The sequence below is a fragment of the Camelus ferus genome, chromosome 10 (genome assembly GCF_009834535.1).
Source record: "Camelus ferus isolate YT-003-E chromosome 10, BCGSAC_Cfer_1.0, whole genome shotgun sequence".
NCBI classification, from domain to species: Eukaryota; Metazoa; Chordata; class Mammalia; order Artiodactyla; family Camelidae; genus Camelus; species Camelus ferus.
The window spans coordinates 24820128-24838210 of NC_045705.1; the positions used below are offsets into that span (position 1 = coordinate 24820128).

General features: G+C 37.7%; 1 long non-coding RNA gene across 1 annotated transcript in view; it reads left to right on the forward strand.

The window, feature by feature from the left end:
• The first annotated feature begins 14351 nt into the window (after window positions 1–14351).
• LOC116666352 overlaps window positions 14352–18083 on the forward strand; it is a 229637-nt gene continuing 225905 nt past the window's right edge. The window contains exons 1-2 of the long non-coding RNA XR_004323161.1: window positions 14352–14466; window positions 14711–14875. This is a non-coding gene — a long non-coding RNA (uncharacterized LOC116666352). The remainder of the gene's footprint in view (window positions 14467–14710; window positions 14876–18083) is intronic.

The window sequence follows — 18083 nt, forward strand, 5'->3', positions numbered from 1 at the left end:
TTCCCCAGAAAAGAAAAGGAAAAAAAAAAAGTGTATGTGTATGTATGCACAAACACACACTCACAAACACACATATGAATAATGCCTCCAAAATTTTCATCCCTGAAACATGTGCTTATGTTATTTTACGTGACAGAGGGACTTTGCAGATGTCATTAAAAGGGTTGGGGAGTTTATTCTGAATTACCTCTGTGCACCTAGTATGATCACAACATTCAGTACTAGAGAGATACGAGGGAGTCAAAGTCAGAGTAGGAGCAGATGTCCCAGCAGAAGCAAAAGAACTAAGTGATGTGGCCACAAACCAAGTAATGCCGGAAGTCTGTAGCAGCTGGAAGAAGCAAGAAATAGATCATCGTCTGGAGTCTCCAGAAGGAACCAGCATGCCGACACCTTGATTTTAGCTCCATGAGACTCATTTTGGATTTCTGACCTCCAGAACTATACAAAACAATTTTTTTTAAGTCATAAAGCTGTGGCAGTTGGTTACGGCAACAATAGGAAACCAATATAGATTTTGGGGCTGAAAGTAGGGTCCTGATGTAATGAATGCCTAAAAATGCAGATGTAGCTTTGGAATTGGTTAATATATAGCACTTGAAAGCACTTTGAGCATAATAATAATAAAAGATTAGATTGTCTTGAATAAACAGTTATTAGAAATATGGATATTGAAGACTGTTGGTTAGGACTCAAAAGGAAATAATGATCATAGTAAATAAAACCTGTATTATGTATGAACATTAAAAGCATTCTCAGTGATGGCTCAGATGGACCCGAGAAACACAATAAAAAGAAAAACCTCCACTGTCTTAGAAAATGCTTCCATCTTTATAAACAGATTGCTGGTAAACATTAAAATGCTGGTGGTGAGGGCTCAAAGGAAAATGAGAAATGTGTTACTGGAAACTGGAGGAATGTGGGTACTGGTTATAGAGTGGCAGAAATCTTAGAATGAATTGATCCTGGATGTTTAGCTGAGGAGACTTTTCAAAATATTGAAGGTACTGTTTGGCTTGTTTCTGCTGCTTATAGTAAAATATAAGAGTTAAAACATTAATGAAGGGGAAGATAATTAAGCAAAGAGAACCAGACTAGATGATTGGGGAAAATCTCAGTCTTTCCAGATTGAAAAGATGCTAAAATTAGAAGATTACTGTTTGACTCTACTTAATTCTGTCTTGAAATAGTTTAATAATGGCTGTGTAGCTCAGAGGGTTGTAGAGAGCTTGGAGAATCCCTTTGAACTAGCATGAAGAATCTCCTTCTAACATACGTAAACTATGTGGATTCTTGGAAGTCTCTCCTAGCTCAAGTTACTCAGTGTATCTTTAGCCACAATAGTCCTGAGATGTGAGTCAAAAAGATGCATTTTGTCCATCCAGATAAGGGCCGGGTGGTGGCAGAATGGTGGGAAATGATAAATACTTCTTGCACAAACAGGAATAAAATAATGAGCCATTCAAAAGTAAGCTATAGGGAAATTACTGTTCTTTTTAATAGCTTTGAAGCTGTGTTCAATTATTATCCTTTCAAATGTGGATGGCCTGAAGAGTCAAATCTCTAATATGACATGAAATCTCACAGAGGTAAACAGACATGAAACGGACATATCTCCAATATGACATGAAATCTCTCGGCTGCAAACTGAGCCCCCAGGAGCTCTTAATTTTGCTAGCATACAATTCTGTAGATTTTAATTTTGAATCTTAAACTGCAGGCTATTTGCTGGTGAGGTACCAAGTGAGTGATTAAGGGTTACTAAAATTTCCTATTCATAAACTAAAGTTGAGCACATTGATAACATTTGCTGATGGCTTTATTGCCACGTTCCACAAACAAGATTGGCTGCCATTCAATGACTGGCAAGGCGGCAGCCACATCTGTGCAGGTACACCTGCAAGCTACAGAAGTACCAGAACGTTTAGTTCACAGACGAGTCAGAGGAAGCAATATCCTCAAAGATTATATAACATTAATGTTTATAGTCCAGATTGCTCAGATTCCCTGGGGTACTCAGGGTAGCTCGTTCATTCTCTAGCCATTTCCTTACTAACCCTACAAATTCACCTAAACAATTCCAGGCTCTACTTCCTTTACTACAGAGACAAAGTAACTCACAAGGAATTTACTCTAAAAATATTCTTACGAAATGAGCTTATTGCTCTGTATGAGGTGATGGATGTTGATTCCTGGAGGTAAAGAGTGCTTTGATAGACAGTCTGACATTGTAGTTCAGAGTAGGTGTTTTGATGTCAGGAACACATGAATTTAAATTCTGACTTTAATTATTTTTTTATCTAAGACTTCTAGGGACAGTAACTTAACTTCTTTAGGTATCAAATTTCTGCTCTGTAAATGCAGGTGAGAACAATTGCCTCATAAAGTTTCAGAGTTAAAGGAGAGAAATCATGTAAAGCAAACATTTAATTACACAGGACACAGCCGGTAGATGTCAGCTAAAAAAGAAATCTCGTTTTATTGTGGTCAGTCTTCTGGAGATTCTTGTGCAGCTGTTATTCATTGGTTCTACCTAAAGGGAATTTAAGGCACTTAAATGTAGTAAACTCACTGAAACTTCTATGAAAACGAGCTATTTAACGTATATTAAATCGCCTCCAGTAGTTTCCATTCTTGACCCAAAGATCACATGGCCCATATGCTCACGGGGAAAAGCTGACTGATAGTCACTTGCCTCTAGTTTTGAACAAGGTCATCATCCTACGGCCCGACCAGTAGGCTGCACAGCCCGAAGGGAGAGGCTGTACCTTATGGTGTCTGTGCTCATTGTAGAAGCCTAAGGTCCCAAGGCAAATTTCAAGAGAGCTGATATTAAACTTTCCTTTCTGAAAGACAACTAGCAAAGAGGTAGAAGACGGGAAAGAAAGTGATTTTTATACTTATGAGGAATATAATAAAATAAATTTAACTTAGTGTGTTAAAGGATCAGAGTCAAAAGTTAATCTTAATAATGATGTATCTGCTTTTCTTCATATGACATGAAGTAATTGCTATTATTTTATTTCTGCCAGTTTCAAGGGAGTGGATAGCCTTGGATTTAGGTTTAAAGAACAAGTAGATAAGGCCTAGAAATGATTAATAGTTACAATCATTGTGGTTCATTTGTTCAATTTATTTAAATATGAATTCAATCCCATGCTTAAGAATAAAAGCAGATTGGGTCTGAACTGAATTTTCTAGAAATAGCTGAGTAGGCCAGAGAGTAGTGAATCTATACACTTAGAGGGAGACGGCAGAACACAGTCAAGAATGTTCAGAGAACAAGGCTTAGACCAGGCCAGAGAGAAAGAAGATAAAACAGGAGCAGGAAGGCGAGAGGAAGATGAGTGGTCTAAGACCAAGGCAATAGTCTTAAAACAAACAAACAAAAGACCACATTATACTGTGCAGGGAAAATCAACAAAATATCATATTGAAGTTATGACTACCAAAAAAAAATCTGTTAATGGAGACAATTTACACATCACCTCTGTACACTCTGTGTGATTGCTGGTAAGTTGACAACTAGTTCTGGTTAACTGGTCAGCTTTTAAAGATTGGGTAGGTGTGTGAATATATGAGATTAGCTGGATGGTACAAAGCTACAGGGAAGCAGGGACAAGAAGAGCATGATAGAGAAAATCACTTGCAATTAATTATGAAAATTATTCAATTTTTAGAAGTTTATTACAAGTTGCCACAAGTATATATTTTATTTAACTTCATACATACTTAAGTAAACAGTAGAAAAAAAAAAGAAAATAGTTTTATAGTCACTTATTCCTGATTCAAAAAAAATGTCTTTTTATAGGAAAATGACATGTTATATTAATAGTATGATGAGAATTGGTATTATACCTTCTACAAAAATTCAATCAGGGAAAAGGACTTATGTGATAAAAAGTTTTCATTAAAACCTCATGTGTGTTATTTTCTAGGGACTATACCAATTAAGTAAAACATATATAAGAGCATTGATTGATACAAACCAATGTAAAAACTGAAAGACTGAAAAATCAGTCCTAAAAAATTGAAATACAATAGATAACAAAATAGTTTATCATTGAGACCTAGCTGAACTCTATGTCTAGTTCACAGACACTCCCACTGCAACCCCAATATTAATCTAATAATGAACATTTCAGTTAAAACAAATGACAGATCATTGGTATTATTAAATTATTGGGGATAGAAATTTAGCAAGTTACTTTATTGAGTTATAGCAAGCTTTAAGCATCTCTTTATCAGGTTACTATTGAATAAGGTAGACAGTATGCATACCATTCATCAGGAGACAGCCAATAGCCTTCAAGCAGGCGAGAGATCAATCTTCCTGTTTTACATTGAGGCAGAAAAGGCTCAGAAAGATTAACGGATTTAAACCTTTCAGCCTGTGGGGCTTGAATCTATGTTGTATTCCTACCTACAGCGATTAGGTTATTCAAGCAGATTTCTCAAAGCATGACAGCATGAGGGTCAAGAAACTAAAAAGACATGGGTAAAATAAAGTTACAATGTGTAAAATTTTCTTTCTTCTCTAATTTTTATTCTCAACTTCAATAGAATCAAAACAATCAAAGAAAAGTCCTACTGGGATAGCATTTGTGTCATAGTCAGAAATTTCCCAGAGTTAGAAGAGAATTCCATCTCTCCAGTCGTGTGCTTTTCTTTCTTGCCTACTGACATTTTGCTACAGAGAAATAGGAAGCCAATGTCGATGTTGAACATGTCTGCCCACCACTACAAAAGCATCTTGTTTCTTCAGAACAAGCTCTTCCTAAACCACATGGAATTACGGTTGTCCTCACCTATTCTTGATTAGATGAGATGGTCCTTGAAATAGAAGAAACAAGAATAAGGACAAAATATTTAGCTAAAGATGACCTAGAAGCATCAATGGATCAGTTAAATGGTGATGGCTAAGAAGGATTTGGGAAGGAAAAAAGCAGCAAAGTAAACAAGTAGGAACTAAAAATAATGTAGAGATGATACAATTCAGAGCTATAGAAGAAAGAAAGAGGAATAAAAGAACCAAGATGTGGATATAAGAAGAACAGAGGGGAAATACAAAGGGAAAGACAAAAAAATGAGGTGGAAAACATATGGAAGGAAAAATCAGGAAAAAAGAGAAACATTAAGACAGTGAAATAGAGCTGAAGGCAGAAATAGATTTTGAAGAACATTTTAAGAATCTAGGATTGGAGAATTATTTATAAACAGTCTTCTATGACTGAACACAATGAAGGGGGTGTAAAAACGTTCAACTTTCAAGTTTTCAATTAATTGACAATTAAAAGTAGTAAGATACAATTTTTTAAAGTCTCAATTACTCATGATATTACTTGGCTGAATCAAATATTGAGATTGAATGAGGTAGTCCAAGCAAACTTCTCAAGAGTGCTTGACATTTAGTAAATGCTCAATGAGTGTTGGTTTTTAGTATTATTTGTAATCCAGTTTATAGTTTTTCCAGTCTCTGAGGAACCAAGGCAAATGTATTTGAGCTTACATAGACTGTAGGCAATAATCTGCATGTCAAATGATACTCTAAATACTCTTATATCTTTTACACAAAAAAATCCTAGTTACAAGATTGAAGCAAAATTCTTAATTTGTATTGATCTATTGGTAGAAAGATCATTATGTAATGTAAAAAAATTATACACTATCTTTAAACAAACCTAAACTTACAGAGTAATTTTAGTTGTATCTTCGAAAAGAAGTTACCAAAATCTCTGGGCAGGTCCAAGTGGCTCCCTACATATCTCTAATGGAAGTTATTCCTCGGATTTTGAAGATTTCTCCAATGAAATGGATAATTTTTATTTTAAGGAAGTGTTTCTTATGAGGACTGATATTTGAGTTCTTTTCCCCTGTGGTTGAGGCAATGTCTTTAGAGTTAGGAATTATGCAAGTATTCTAATGACTGTTATTTTGAGCAGTATCACTCACAATTTATGTGTATCAATTCAAAGACACAGGTGCAAACATTTGCCTGTCAATTATTAACAATCAGTGAGAGGGTTCTTCAAACCCCATTCCATTTTAAAAAATGGAAACGGAAAGAAGGAACTGAAGGGAAATAATTTTCTTTTGTTACACAAGTAATTTTAGGATAATAAAATACATAACAAAATACAATTATCAAAAAATAAAATTGTCAGCAGGAAATTTTAAGTCATTTTATAAGGGAGAACCACACCGATTCACTGCAATTCAAAGCCCTTCAGACTTAAAAGCAGTGTGTTACTTTCCCACCACAGTTCTCGGAAACACACAGCTCTCATGTCTAGTTTGCTCTATTTCTTGTGATAACCCCGATGTAAAAAGTTTGAGTTTTACTCAACTAAAGAGTCTTTAAATTGTTGTTTTCTTGTGTTTACCTATTAAGTTTCTTGGAACCACATCTTACTCTGTAGGTACTTAGGCACACGTTTTTGTGTTTTGATTATCAGGTCCTATTTCAGTTTTGTCAATTCAAAAAGGAAGGGAAACACATGTTGATTGGATTCTGTGGGGCCAAGTAATGCATTAGGTATCATCCTGTTGATAGTTAAGTCTCACAACAATCTTGCAGGGTGAGGATTTCCACCCTTTTAACGAGTGAGGAAACTGAGTCTAGTGGGTAGTGACTTTCCCAAGGTTATTTCCCAAGGTTATGCCATGGTCTTGTTGATTCCACAGTTCTGATGCTTTTAACAATACAGTTGGCTCACTGTACCCACAAATTTCCCATTTGTGGATTCAACCACCCAGGGATTCAACCAACCATGGATTGAAAATATTCGAGGAAAAAATTCCAGAAAATTTCAACAAGCAAAACTTGAATTTGCCATGCACTGGCAACAATTCATATAGCATTTACATTGTATATACAGCTTTTTCATAGCATTTACATTGTATTAGGTATTATAAGTAATCTAGAGATGATTTAAAATACACGGGAGGATATGCATAAATTGTATGCAACTACTACACCATTTGATATACGAAATTGAGCATTTGTGTATGTTCGTATCTGCAGAGGGTCCTGGAACCAGTCCCCCACGGATACCAAAAGACAGCTGATCGACATTGCTTCATAAGCCGCAGAAGAGATCAGGAATTAGCACAGACTTGTATAATTCAAGCTTCTTATTCTTTGATATATTGCAACTAGCTAATAAGCCTTTTTATCTCGGCCTTATCATCATAAATCACATTCTCTCTGTTTAAAACTGGGGAGGTATTTTGCAATGTCTATACTTTATTTAAAAAAAAAATATGACTCACTTCTTACTGAAATGTTACATGTGTGCAGTTTAGGTTCAGAGATAATCCCGGTCCATTAATGTGCCCTAAAGAAAGCACAGTACACAGGCAACCCGTTATCCATTTCTCCATTAAAATCCAATGTTTTGCTAATCAGCATAATGAATGCTCAAAAATGCTTTTTTATCAGTAAAAACAGTATTCCATTGTCCAGTATGAGGAATGTTAAAGATGGGATATCCCTGGTAAAATGAGAGGTCTTCAGGTTATGTATTTTGGATCTGTTGAAAGTATGCTGGAAGCATCCCCCAGTTTTGTACTCACATAGTGTAAGAATCCAGTGAAGCCTCTAGGCTTTACTCTCCTCTCAAGGTTTTATTCCTGAACAGACCTGGTGTCCAGCTTGATGCCAGATGTCAACTACTAGGTACAGAACCTTGCCTGTGGGAATTTATTGTACCCATTGTAAGTCAACTTTTACGTAAGGTGGGACTGGAGCTCCTGAAAGGACAAAGCACAGGGACTTCTCCCAAGAGCTTATTAATAAATATTTGTTTCATAAGCATTAATTTGAAGGAGAGGATTTATTCGTAAGGCTTACATTTTACTTGGGGGTCTGTGGGTAAGAGTATAGCTCAACCTCATTCATTTCAAAGATTTTTGGTGGCTCCTATTTATCTCTCAGGAAAAAAAGAACTTCAGAAAGGGACAGGGTCAGATTACCCTAGGACAATTAGCAACAAGTTGTGCAAAGACCTTTAAGACACTTTGAATGGATACAGAAGCAGAAATCTACCCTAAAACTTCTTTTGGACTTGGAAAGAAATTCGAGTGCAATTTTGTTTCTAGGGTTTAAAGCATCACAAAGTGTACCTTTTAACTATCATGTTTGTATTTTCGTTTTCTTTTCCTTTTCGAAACCCTTATGTTTTTAATAGCATTCTCAATGGCATAATTCCCTACTATACAGACGTATACTTATACCTCATAAAGCAATTTACCAATGAAAGGATTCCTTATCGCTCCTGCTTCCTTACAGCAAAGCTGGAGTTTTCTAATTATGACGACAGGAAGAGGGGAAACATCTGTGCTGTTGACATGGAACAGCAGCAGCTCTTGGTAAGTGAAGAAAAGAGCTTTCAGATACTTTCAATATTTGAGGGATTAAATGAAAGTTTTCTACTGATGTCTCCTTGAGTAGTCCTTAGGGAAGCTCAGGAGAGTCTGGGTGTGTGTAACAAATGTAAATTTAAGGGTGAAAAGAAAAAAAAGGCATTTATTTCATTTATTGTACAAGAACTTTTAATAGCAGTTTTCAACTCCTAAATTAGGTTTAATAAATGGTATTGGATGTATCAAAAATCTTTCGGTTCTATCCTATAGGTTTGGTTTTTGATTCTCAAGGACATTACAAAATATAGCAGCACTAAATCAGACCAGTGGACCAACTCTTCCAAGTCTTAGCTTGACTATGGCAATACGAGCCTCCATTGACAGTATCTTCAAAGCGTGAACACCTCAGTTGCACCCTGTATCACTGCAGAAGAACCTTAAGCTCTTTAGCATGATATACACAACCCTTAATAACCAGACTGGCTCCACACTCAGCTTATTCACCACCTCCTCCAGATCTGTGAACTTTCTCCTCTTTCTAGCTGGAGCCCTAGCTCCCTAGCAACTGCCTGTGCTGATTTCTCCGTCATCAAGTCAGGCTGCATGGAGCCCTGTACATGGTGCCGTCTGGAAAAGACAGGCTACTCCTGCCCAGCTGGTCAGACTAGACGTCTGCACACTGAGCCCTCTCCTTTACTGTGTCACTAGTAAGCTGATGAGCAGATGAGTAATAACACCATCTCTTAAACCTTGGCCTTCACAACTGCAAAAACTATTCGAGGTCTCATGTACCATTGCTTCCCCAAAATAAAAATAAAATTTCCACACAAATTCATCTCTACTTCCTTTAATGCTGGTACCAAGCACTGAACTGATTATGTGTTTGAAACACTATATTGTCCTGCTTCCAGTGACTTCCAGACTTTTGCCATGATTTGTAAATAAAAGAAAAATTTTTATCACTGTGATAGTGTTTAGACTACCTTTTTCAAAGGCTTTACCTAAGATGTTCAGTATCACTAATTATTAGAAAAGTGCAAATCAAAACAACAATGAGGTGTCATGTCACACTGGTTAGAATGGCCATCATCAAAAATTCTACAAATTCTATAAATGCTGGAGAGGGTATGGAGAAAAGGGAACTCTCCTACACTGTTAGTGGGAATGTAAACTGGTGCAGCCACTATGGAGAACCTCCAGGTGTTGTGACCCTCGGCCCAGTATTCTTTCCTTAAAGAAAGAATGGAGGTTCCTTAAAAAAATAAAAGTAGAATTACCCTATGATCCAACAATCCCACTTCTGGGCATATATTCAGAAAAGACAAAAGCTCTAATTAGAAAAGATACATGCACCCAAGTGTTCATAGAAGCACTATTTACAATGGAAACAACCTAAATGTCCATCATCAGATGACTGGATAAAGAAGATGTGGCATTATATATATACACATGTAGATACATACACACACACACACATATTTATACACAGTGGAATATTACTCAGCCATAAAAAAGAATGGAATAATGCCATTTGCAACAATATGGATGGACCTAGAGATTATCATACTAAGTGAACCAAGTCAGACAGAGAAAAACAAAATTATCACATGACATCACTTATTTGTGGAATCTAAAATAATAATACAAATAAACTTATTTAAAAAATAGAATCAGACTCACAAACATAGAAAATAAACTTATGGTTACCAAAGTAGAAGGGCAGGGTGGGATAAATTAGGTGTTTGGGATTAAGAGATACACATGACTGTAGATAAAATAGATAAACAATAAGGTCCTACTGTATAGAATGGGGAACTATATTCAACATCTTATAATAAAAGAATATATATGTTTATATATATATATAAAGCCAAATCACTTTGCTGTACACCTGAAACTAATACAACCTTGTAAATCAACTATATTTTAATTTAAAGAAAAGTTCTACTTTACACTGTATTTGTTCTCACTAGAACGTACCTGGTCCTACATACAAAATCCACATCGCTCCACAGTACAGCTCTGTGGCTTATTCTTAGTTACCTGTCACTTTCCCCATACCAAACTACATTCTAATGCAAGTCTGGAAATTTCTAAGTAAAGGAGTTTTACCCAGATCATTTACAAGAAAATGTTAAATGAGATTGTTCATATTGCTTAATCTAGAAACTATAATTTTCACCTTTTTACATTTAAATATTTTTCTAAGCATGCAAGAGAGAGGGATGCCACAAAGAAAGAAATGAGAAAAACTATGTAAAATGGCCATGAAAAATTAAAGTAGTATCCTAATGCAAAATCTGATTGTTGTAATATAGATTTATTTAATCTCTAGATGTTCTTTAATCCAGGTCTAAGAATAGACTAAAATGGCCCCAGTTCTTCAAAGTTCCATATTTTTAAGACATGATGAAAGTAAGTACATTACATTCACCGGACCTGCTCATACACATTCTTATTGATCTTTGATGGTGTATCAGGCGTAGGTTGCAACTAACTTCTAGGCTGTTCAAACTCCTTCTCTTTATCTGTACACATGTCATCTTGTGCAGGTGTCTTCTGAGTTCTTTCACCTGAGGGTCAGGATGACTGACAGAATACTGGGCTGAGGGTTGCCACAGCTGGATTTGGGTTCTAAACTTCCCATTTTCTGTTTGTGTGCAGATTCACTTCACTCCTCTGAGCCTCAGTTTTTTCATCTGTAGATTGGAAATAATGCTGCTAAACTCATTTCTATGCATCACAGAAAAGATACCCGGCAAAATGTTTTGGTGTCTGTAATATATAAATAGCATTTATATATTATATAATAGTATTTTTCTTCTCTAGACTCAGTATAAGTTTGAAAATTTGAAGATACTCCATGGGCCCTCTAAGTTACATGTCAAATGGAAGCAATTACTGAGTACTTAATATGGGCCAGACTCTGTGCTAAGAACTTTACTTGCATGATCTTATTCAAAACTCATTAAAAACCTAAATGTATTATGATTCCCACTTACATTGAGAAAGCAGAGTCACAATAAGCTTAAGTAATTTGCCCAAATGTTGAAACTGACATAATGAGTTGAAACTTTTTTTTTTTTTTTTTTTTTTTGGATTATAGACGAAGACATTGAATTTTTTTGACAGGCCAGGGAAAGAGAAATGAATCTTTTAGAGCAACAATGACTATATTCAGAAATTTTTTAAAAATCACACTTATTGGTAGTGTAGAAAGACAAAATAGAAATGAAAATAAATTAAATGTTTTGATATAAAAGCATGAAAACAAAGAGAAGGTTCCAGTTTCTAGGACTTGATTTGCAAACACAGGTGAAATAGAATCACAGATCTCAAGGTTTGCAGGTCTTCAGGCTGCTAGTTCAGTGTTACTATTTTTAGCTCATTGTCTTATCGCCCTAGAAACATTCTCCAGAAATAGGCTTCTAGATCACTCATCCTCATCTGCTCTCTTTCTCTCTGCAACACATGATGAATGATATTCACACTCACAAGCACACATGTACTTAGGAGCTAAGACAATGGGAAAAATGCCTTACTATGCGCAATTCTTGCCATGATTGTTACTAAAATACTCCTTTTACTCCCAGTTAAATGATGGTGAGGTCATTATAGAAAAACCCTATATCTGTCTGTCCTTATTTTAAAAGGAAACCCTTCCAAATATTAGTAGCTCAAATTAAATGGTAGCAAATTTCTCCAACACAGCAGCCTGTCATAATGCTGGTATTAAAATTCTCTTCCACCCTGTATCTCTGCAACTCAAGTAATGGGTTATATAAGTTTGCTTAGGCTCAAAAATAACATAAAACTTAAAGTAACAGAAATAAAAATTGAAAACTGACTTTTACGTACAGTCACTAGGTCCAGAGACATGGCTTCCTTCAGGCATGATTCCATCCAGAGATACATTGTGGCATCAAGGCCCTCGCTTCTTTGTATCCTTTTCTTTCCTGTCTTTCCTCTTCCTTATGCCCATTTTATCTTCCTATTGCTCCCTCTTCTCAAGAGGATTTGCACCGGTTTGCACTCCACATTCACTGTCACATCCATGGATCAAAGAGGGTGCATGTTCGTCGGCAAACTCCCAGGAAAAGATCCTGAGACTCACCCTGCCAAGATGAGTTTATGTCACATGCAAACAGGAGCCAATCACTATGGCCTGGACTCAAACTTGTTGATTGGCTTAGTCTTGGTCGCATGTTTTATCCCTGGAGGACAGAGTAAAGCTGGCTTCCCAGAAACCACGTAGACTCCCCACTCCACCCCACGTACATACACCAGAAACATTAGAAGCTGTTGGAAAGGGGAAAAGGAAATGAAAGCAAGGAATATAACCTGCAAAGTCCACTTTTAAGAATGCACTCTCTCTGAAAAGAATCTTTCCCTTTTAAATGACCAGATAGAACCTCCTTTCCTTTATTAAGCCTCATTTTTGCCCATAGATTCCACTCATCAGGTCATGGTCTTCCCGTGCAGAGGCACAGAACAGACGGCACCTTTGCTGTATGCTCTCTGTGGCTGGCATTTATCAATAGGATATCTTATTCTCATAGTTTTCCCCCATGAATAGTAAAAGTTTGGCTTCTGGTATTTTGATGCACTTCAATAAGGATATCTCAAGAAAATAAACAAAGGGTATATATTAATATTCAGTTTATCTGCTGATTTCCAAAGAAACCTGATGATTTATAGGGCCTATCTTAACATTTCATAGACAAAAGCTATTTCTCATATAAGTATTAAAATGCATTCAGTATTTGGTAGCATATAGGATAGACATTTTTTAAAATTTATTTTTATTGAAGTACAGTCAGTTACAATGTGTCAATTTATGGAGCACAGCACAATGTCCCAGTCATGCATATACACACATATATTCATTTTCATATTGTTTTTCATTAAAGGTTATTCCAAGATATAGTTCCCTGTGCTATACAGAAGAAAAAAAATTTTTAATCTATTTTTACATATAGTGGCTAAAATTTGTAAAGCTCAAACTCCCAGATTTATCCCTTCCCACCCCCTTTCCCAGTAACCATATGATTGTTTACTATGTCTGGGAGTCTGTTTCTGTTTTGTAGATGAATTCATTGTGTCCTTTTTTTTTCTTTTCTTTTCTTTTAGATTCCACATATGAGTGATATTATATGGAATTTTCTTTCTCTTTCTGGCTTACTTCACTTAGCATGACAATCTGTAGGTCTATCCATGTTGCTGCAAATCACATTATTTTATTCTTTTTTTAAACAATTTATTTGAATAAAAATCAGTTCAAGTTGAACAGCATCCGATCTAGCAGATAGAAAGTGGAGCTGTACAAAATGAGTGTCTTACAGGCAGAGGCAAGTGGGAACAAGGAAGTTCTACTGTCCAGAAAAAGCGGGTTGGTTATTACAATTGCTTTCCTTTAGGGGATGGTACCGGCGTCTCAGGCAGATTACTTAACTAGTGCTGATCAGGTGATTCCTTGTTGACTCTTCTGTTTCTGGGAGCGTCGAAACCGTAATTAAGTTTTGGTCTTGGTTTGGCAATGTGCAGCTTAGTATAAGCGACTCCGTTTTGGGTTTGTTGTGTTGTTTTTAATACACTCGGTGATCACTCCTTACAACTTGGGACCACAAGGAATTAGGTTGATGAATAGAGCTGGCGTGGGTGGTTTTCCTTTGTAGCTGCAGACCTGTTTTTCCCAACAGTCTGTTCCTTTTAATGCAAGGACCAACGAGGTCTCTGTTGAGAGCGGGTCCTGGGTGCGGAAGGGGGAACTCAGAGAAAGCCAGGCTGTGGATCCCCACAACTGCCAAAATAGAGGTGCGTTGGCAGCCATAAGTAAGTAGGCCGTGGGGCCCAGGCGGAAGGTCACAACAGCTTGCACCTGGTAAGGGGTAAATGTACGCATGCGCCAGTAGCGTGAGTCAGCAGTATGAACACTACGCATGCGCCACTAGCATTATTAAAAAGGAGCACGCGCCACGCCAGGGGCGCGCCATCTTGTTGTATGGGGGTAAGGTGCTGTTTCGCGGCATGTCGGCTCCTCGGGCATTTTTCCAGTTGGGCAGCTCACCTCGAATCCCTCTCCAGCCCCTCTCGGCTGACGAGGTGCCTCTAATCTCCAGGGAGAACACTTAACTTGCACTTATTCCTGAGTTTAAGCTGCTTTATATCTCTTCTTAACATTTTTTTTTTCAGCATCTGATATAAAGTCCAGAGTTTTCTCAAGCTTTGTTCTTTTATCTGGGGCTTGATAAACCCACACTGGTTTGGCGCCTAGACAAACTGCTTTCTTTTGAGGTGGTTCCCAAGTTTTATTCAAGAAGTTAGAGCTTCTCTCTACTCTCTGCAGAGGCGGCGGACGGGAGAGGCAGCCTCCGCCGGGCCAGCTGCGGTGAATAAGGGCCGTTAACCTGCCCGGGGCGCCAGGTCCACACCTCCTTATATCCGGGGCTCCTCTGGCTCAGTTTGTTCCGAGCTCTCCAGGGAAGATCCACGCTTTCCTCCGCTCTCTCCGGTGAGTGTTTCCTGGTTTTTATTTTCTCCGTTAGTCTGTTTTTCAGTATTCTAGACTGTAGTTTTTTTTTCCGTTTCATGTTTTCCAACCTTGTTACGATTTTCTGCTTCCTTTTATATTTTTCCTTTTGCTCTTTATTCGGGACCTTGAGAAATACGGAAGGTAAGCAGATACCCCTTGTCTTCTTTGGATCATAGTATTTTTATGGTAGCTTGTTTAGGGGGAAAAAAAACACAACTTGGAAGCGGCTCCTGCTCTGCGCGACTTTCCTAAGGAGCCGCCGCTCTACAGCCCGCCGCCGGGGACCTCGCATCCCGGGCAGCCCCGCAAGCTTAAGAGCGCCGCGCGGGCTGTGTCTGAGCCTTGGGTCTCGGCCAACGGCGGGGACACCGGCGCTCCGGGCGGCGCGGAGCACGAGGGCCGCGGCCTGGAGCCCGGCCAGCCGCCTGCTACCGCCCAGGATACACTGTGGATGAAGGGGACTCGCCTCTTTATTTCTGGGTGGGGAAGAGTGGACTTCAGCGTCTTTAATGCCAGGTTAACAGAGGCGCATTGGAGCAGCTGAAGTCCTTGGGCCTTGAGCAGAATGGTTTTAGCCCCTTACTTGTAACTTCGCAACAGGAAGTTAGAGAAAGCGTTGTCAGTTCTCTTTTCAGTTTATTGAAAGGCCTTCCTACCCTGCAGGAGCTTACAGATATAACTAGATATTTGCCTCTCCCCAGGACCCCCAAAATCACATTCCTTTTGGATAACTCTTTTAAAGACTCCCTTATCATAGTTCAATCGCTCCCGCACCAGCTTGTCTCATTTTTCATGGAAAGAAACGCTCTTATTTTTTCTGTGGTAGGAGAAGTTGACTTTAAGGGAGGCAAGAAATAAGCCTAAAGCCCAGGAGACTCATTAGAGTGTTGCTATGAATTACACCGGATATTAACCACGGAAGAGGTTTACACTAGTGCTTTTTCTTCATGCCAAACCTGACAGATGAATTGACAGATGTGACGCAAGTCGCTTTATTTCTAGTTAACAGATGGTGCGTTCCAATTAGATGTTAGTACATTTTGAATTGTGTTGGGTCTACTGGAAGGGAAATTGGTGGCTCCTCCACCATGAAAATAAAACTACTCTAAATTCGTTTTGAATGAAATGCTCTTTTTCATTCATACTGTGGGCAGAATCCATCATCACAAATGGTCTTGCACTCACACGTGTATGTACACACGTAAGGGTACACACTTTTAATTGAACTGCCAAATCACTGTAGAAAGAATTCGCATATTTCTATTAGTCATGGCGCTTATACTGAGAACAACATTGAAAAATTAGGTCACAATTAAGGAAAGAAGATATATAAACATGAGTTCTAGGGGTTTAAACTGTCATATTGGAAATGTAAGTGGACACCAGCTGGACCCGTTAATATTTGGAAGCAGTTGGTTCCATCTAGAATATACTGATAACCACATTAGGTTGGCAGCTTATTGTTACTAGGTTGAAATATGATTAGTTAAATTGTATATCCGTCATGTCTTTTGAACTCTTAGTTTTTCAAAGAATAGATGAGATGATATTACCATCTTGTTTCGTTAATAATTAGTAATTAACTTGAATATTAAGATTTCAGAGTTCCAGATGTGGTCTCTCTTATTTCTTCCTTATAGGGACAGTAGAATATACTGTAATGAAATTTTCATGTCAGATCTCCTGATGAAATACCTTCTTTACATTTATGAGTGTTTAAGATCCAAAATATGATTTAGACACCTTGTAAATACAAATTAGCATTTTACCTAATAGCATGGATTAAAAGGTATGTACAAGAAACCATGTTTTCAATATCATAAAACTAAAGATACGCTTCTGAGATTTTTGGCTAACCAATATGGGAAATAGCATTATTTTGTGAACTTCCCAAGTGTTGTGAGTTGAATTGTGTCCTCCAAAAATACATACTAATGTCCTAGTACCCAGTACCTCAGAAAATTATCTGATTTGGAGGTAGGGTGGTTGAGAGGCAATTAGTTAAGAGGTCATACTGGTATAGAGTGGGCCCTAAATCCAGAATGACTGGTGTCCTTATTCAAAGAAATCAAGACACAGGAGGAGAATGAGATGATGGAGACAGAGTTACGCTGTTGCAAACTATGAAAAGCTGGGGATTGTTAGCAGTGACACCGGGGTGAAGAAGAAGACAGAGTAGATAAATCCTCCCCTAGAGTCTTTGAGAGATCATGGTTCTGCAAACATTTTGACTTCAGACTTCTGGCCTCTGGAGCTGTGAAAGAATACATTTCTGCAGTTTAAAGCTACCCAGCATGTCACACTTTATTGTGGCAACTCTAGGAAACTACAGATTTTAAAGCAATAGAAATGAATTGTTTCAGATTTCTGGAAACTACATGTCCAAAATTGAGGTTTTGTCGGGGTCATGCTTCCTTGGAAACCTCCAGGGGAGGATCCTTTCTTTGCCTCTTTCCACTACTGGTCACCCTGGGTGTTCTTGGCTTTCAGCGTCACACTTCCGATCCATTTCCAGCTTCACATGGCCCCCTTCCCTCTGGATTTCTGTGTCTTCACGTGGTGTTCTCCTCCCTGTTTCTTTCGTTTCTCTTCTTACCAGGACACTAGTCCTGTTGGAATCAGGGCTCTAGTTTAATATAACCTCATTTAACTCGATTGCATACTCTGTTTCTAGATAAGGTCACATTAACAGGTCCTGGGGGTAGGACTTCACATCTTCAGTGTGCCACTATTCAGCCCAAAACATTAAGCAAATAAATTTCAATTGCAATTGCAGTATGTTAGGTTCCACTTGTCCAGACATTTCCAGTGTACGCTCTTCAACAGCCTCTTTTAAAGGTAGCATAATCTAGAATCTAAATCATACTTAATAGAATATAAAATTGATTGCTGGTCACATGTTACTTTACCATTTGAAAGGAAAAAAAACACTGCCAATTAAACTACTCTGGAGTGCTTTCTCAGCATTTAAGTTATATACTTATTAAAGGCTTCTTTAAAACTTACCAGGCATGGATTTTTTTTTCATACATTACTTTTGTGAGTACATCAAAAGCAAAATAAAAGCACATCATTTGGTTAATGAATTCTAAAATTTCTGCACTCCTAAAACATTGTTATTTTGAATCAACCAACTCACAAGTCAAAGATGCTTATCTTTTTCCACATAAAATCATCCCCTGTTTAT